Genomic DNA, 5,315 nt, shown 5'->3' with positions numbered 1-5,315 from the left:
AATATCGTGACTCACCCTCTAGTCACTGATCTAGTTGTTCCACTTTCTGGAGGAGTTTGCTGAATGCCTTGGTCAATGCTTGGAGCTCCACGGTCCTCTGTTTTGTTGCTTGTTGTACCTCCTAGACCATTTTCTTTGTGGTTGGCCCATCTATTGCAAGTTGCGTAGTCATTTGTGTCTTCTACATGGCCTTGAACTTCTCATGAATGTTATGTGAAAGCTGGCAAGCTTCCTCAATCCAAGGCTTAAACTGGGCTCTGAGCAAGGATTGCTTTTTCTATAGCTCATGGATCTGTATCAGTCTATCCTTTCCTTCCTGCAAGCGCACGAAGCGCTGGACTGGTTCCAACGTCTGCGTTGTCGTACTAATCTCATCATACTGCTGTTGTGCTTCCATGATTTTTGTGTTCAACTGTTGCAGCGTAGGATCCTCCTGCAGTGTATCCCATAGGCCCATTTCCTGAGTGAAGAGCTGGTCGCAACCCTGAACTGCGACATCTAGTTGAGCCATGGATTCTTTTATAGCCACTCCTCTTTGTTCCCAAACCTCCGATGGTGTGATCGGCTGCAACTTTAATTGTAGCTCATCTATTTGCATCCAAATATTGAAAGTCACCTTATCTAACTTTTCCTTTGACGCGCGCACTACAACACCCAATTTCCTCAATTTAATTGAAGCCTCTGTATCGTGGGGTATATTCGGCTCAGGCCCAAACTTGCAGGCCTTCTCAATTGCTGTGACCAGGTTTTGGAGATGTGTCTGTAATTCCTTCTGGTCCTTCAGTGCCTGAGTTTTTTTTGCAAATAACTACTCATTGTTGACTTTAAACTCATTGACGACAACGAGCGTGTGCTATTCTCTGATCTTCAGCTCATCGGAGACCCCCTAATGTAGTGCATGAAGAGACTCGAGCGACAACGTGACAAGGTTCAGTCCCATATATTTCACTGTGTGGAGCACCACATGATCCTCGTCAGATTCCACGAAGACTGACCCCTCTAGTAAAGGAAAGTATCTGAGATCTAGAGTCCGTTCAATCTATGTGACTGCATTATGTCCCTATGTCAGGCTCGCTTGTGCACCACTCACCTTCCCAATGTCTGGGTTTTCTACTTGCGGGCCTTCAACTTCGCGATGCCCTTCTGTCTCCGGAATATTGGTATTCCTAAGGTCTTCTTCCTCCTCTTCAGTGGTCACATTATAACATTCCAAGGCATGGCGTAGCTAGGTGCTCCAGTCCAGTTGGGTCCATTCCATTGTTTCCCTCAGTGTCCTGAATAACTGATTTAATTTCTTGAAGTGCTTCATCGCTTGCAAATCCGTCTTCAAAGCTGAAAGTCAATAAGAAACCTTCCTTCAATACATCCCATTCCACAGTGCCGTGGCAGAGCTCTGTTTCAAGATACCAGTTCATGGGGATCGTATCCAAGGTATGAAAAAATATATGTACCCATTCTGGCTGTGGTTGCTTTCCCCACGCCTTAGTCCACTTTTCCAAGTGATCACGTGGATCATCCCTTCCATTGTACTTCTTAGTCATTTTAGCATTAGCATGTACAAATCATAACTTCATCATTCTCTTATAATCTCGCCATCCAAAAAAACTATCCTTATGCGTACCCCACCATCGTGTGGGCGTAGCACGCAATGGCAACTCCAAGGCTTGAAACATATCATATGTTAGTCAAACCATCATCTAGAAACATATCTACATCATTCAAACCATCATAGTAACGTAACTTTCTTACCTTCGACGAAACACAGTGCAATGACTTTGTCATCATATTGCATCGTAATGTAGAAACTTCATGTAAGCGATTTTTCCAATGCTCTAATTCCTCATCTGAATCAGAAGTGCAAGAAATCTCCCAGTCCCATGCAATCCATCCATCTACTGTTGGATTGATCCAATCCTGATCTTGCGTTGTTATCTTGTAGATTTGATCCAACTCATCGTCACTTTCCACATAATCGTGGACTGGTTTAGTATAGTGCGCCCCTTCTGCAGGATCCAGTGGCACTATAACCCTTAGCGACTTTCTTTCAAATGACATTGTCCTCTTCTTCAGATTAATGACCCCATTCATGTCAATAGCCCAGTTGATTCCCAGGAGTGCGGGGTAGGGATTACTGTCATCGACAATTTCTATAACTTCAAAGTTCGCTACTGCACTCGCACCATCAATATCAACCATTACTCCATATAAGAATCCCATGGGGATGTTTTTCTGCTGATTCGCCATCTTGAGCTGAATTGGAGACCACTACAGTGTAGGTCTCCCCATCCTTTCCCATGTCTGTTTTGGTAGAACATTCGCATCGGACCCCAAATCCAAAATGACCTGGTCCATTTCATAATCACCTATTTGCACTGTTAGCCGCATCTCTTGCCCTATTCGCGCCTTATGCTTATCGATTTTTCTAACGCGTGCTTCTTCAAAGGAGTATTTTCCTTGTTTGCGCACTTGTCTATTAGGTCCTGCAATCCTTCCACAACCTTCCTATCATGCAGTAACTTTATGCAGGTCTCCAAAAAGGAAGTGAGTACAGAAGGATCAACCTCTTGTGTCACATTGGTTTCCTGCGTCTTGTCTTGGCTTCCTAAGGTGGAGGCCTCAACGAAGATCTTCTTGGCTTCCATGAATGTTTCCTTAGCGCGATTAAGGTAAAAGTGAGCTTCTTTCTCTAGAGCTTGGTGGACCCATCCGTCTTCTTCAGACTACTTACCCTTATATGTGCTAGTCTTCATACCTCTTCTTAGTACAATATTAATGCTCTAATCCTCCTTGCAGGGTTCAACCCTCATCATTTGTAATTTCTGCTAAGACTACATTTTATTCTCTTGAATCTTAGCTATTAACACCGAACATACTTCTATGGCATGGTTGAATTGCCTGTATTATTGACACAAAGGGTGTGTAGGATTGGGAAATCTCGTGCGAAGTGCCCCGACTATTCGCAGTTGTAGAAAATAATTTGACCATGACCTCTACAAGGTCCTCCTCCTCACTCTCATCCTCGGCCCTGAAAAACCTCACGCGTTCCCTTGATGCCTTAATCTAGAGGCCGAGTTTCTGCTTGCATACGGTAAGTAGGGGTTCTTTCCATCATTATCTCATAGCTTCGACAATGGCGCTCGTCATGGCCCACAGATTTACAAAAATTGCAGAACAACTGTTGAGGTGTCTGAACGAACTTCTGAAGCAAGTGGCAATTATCTGTCTCCTGTTGTCCAATAACTTGACAAATGGCACACCATAGCGCAGCCCTCGTGCTCGATCCAGCCGGGGCTTCTGGATTCAGGGGAATTGGCCCTCCCCCTGCAATATAATTCATGTACATGGGACAATGATCTTTATCGTGCCCATAGTCCTTGCACTTCAAAAACCAAGCCTCTGGTTGCACTTCTGGCTTTGTCTCCTTTTCTTTCTTCAAGCTCTACAATTCTAGGCGTAGGCTTGCTAACTGCGAGTGAATTTGTTGTACTCCTAGGTTCATATCCTAAATAGGTGATGTGTGTAGCCTCATCGCGATCTCTAGGGCTTCTTCTTGTGTTTTTATCTTCTGTTGTGATAAAGAAATTCTCAAATGGGGCAAAAGCGACGCGATGAACCAGTCACGATGCTGGCTATATGAGATTTGCATGTTAGCCTGTCTGATCTAGGACTTCAACCTATGATCAAAGTCCCAAGGTGTCTCCTCAATCTTCAACATGATCTCTTTAAATTCAATTACCGAATTCTCCTTAGATTTAGGCTTACTAAACTCTTTATTCAAAGACGTCTGTGTTTTTAGTCTTGATGCATGAGGATTGTCAGCACAATACTTAATGTACCAGGTTGGAGCGTGATCCTACAACGTTGTAACCAAATTTTCCTTCTTTATAGTATCATCGGTAATTTGCTGTGCTGTCCATACAACATTCACAAAAAACCAGAATTGCTCTTGATCTTCACTTCCTATGCCTTTGAAGATCGACATCTATATTGCATTCACCATGTTGAATGGTGGCGGTGGAGGTGGAGGTGTGGGAAAAGGTGTATGTGGTGGAGATGGAGGTGGAGGTGTGGGAAAAGGTGTATGTGGTGGAGGTGGAGGTGTAGAGTCTCTACTTTACACCTACTTGTCTATCATTTCCCTCAGTTTTTCCTCAGCTTTTCTTCACTTTTGCCTCATTTTCACTGTAAAACCACCCAGATCATTACATTAGGTGTCATTAGGCATGATCAAGTAAGTTTTGCTAATGGGTGACTGTTTGTTTAGATTTTGACATACTTGCAGGAATCCCGCAGCTATCTGATGATCCCGCAGCTATCTGATGATCCTGCAGCCTTTTTGTTAAACGCAAGGTTCCACGTGTCAGTTTGCCAGATGAGCCACATGGGCACTTAGGTATCAACGTGCTCGAGGTCCCATTTTTCCAGCCATCCACGTCATCTTTACCCCTGGTCAAAGCTGGTCAAGTTACGGTCAACTAAAGGCTGTTTAACGGTGATTGTGAGCTGCTAGGTCACGTCAGCTTAAACGGTGACTTGTCCACGTTTTGCAGATGGTAGGGGACATGATCCAACATGGGATTCATTACCCATGACGACAGAAGCACCAGCTCATCCACGCAGCCGTATGATGTGTCCAGGAACCATAATTACGCATTACAGTTAGTTGTTTTTCAGTTAGTAGCTGTACGTGTTAGGCTATCCTAGAAATGCCTATAAATAGCTGCGTCTGCGTACGCTCAAGAGACTTTTTATCAGTTGTAATTTCTGAACTTGTGTTAATTTTAAGAGCGTTGTGAACTCTGTTTTTTTAGTGCTATTCTAGCACTCTGTTTTGTACACTTTTGCAAATGAAGGAATAGACATAGTGCTGTTTTGAAGCTTCCAGATCTCTGAGTTTTCTTGTGGCTGAATGAATAGAGGGCCCCTGTTCATCTTAGCCTCTGTAAAGTATTTTATGTTCAATATTTACTTATTTTCTCATTCAGCATTCCTTTAAGCATGTATAGTTTCATTTATTTGATTTCTTTTCTTTCAAGCTGATCAGTATTACTTCTTTGCAGGTTTCTTTTAGCCCGGGATTTGTTTTTATGTGTGTGTGTTTGCTTTACAAACTAATGGTATTTGAAGTTGACAGATTCAAGTTGCTGCCTTTGTTTTTATAGCTGATTTTTAATCTTATTTCTCAAAGAGCTGCTAACACATGAATGATCTTCTATCATAAATTGTTATCTTTTAAGATCAGAATACCACTAACTTGCAGCTGGCTTTGAGTGCTTTTTAGACTATTCTTTCACTACTTTCTAATCATACTTTGC

Source organism: Pinus tabuliformis, chromosome 2_2 (genome assembly GCF_031772625.1).
Source record: "Pinus tabuliformis cultivar Carrire ecotype Pingquan chromosome 2_2, CPIR1, whole genome shotgun sequence".
NCBI classification, from domain to species: Eukaryota; Viridiplantae; Streptophyta; class Pinopsida; order Pinales; family Pinaceae; genus Pinus; species Pinus tabuliformis.
Note: the sequence above shows the minus strand (reverse complement) of the source record.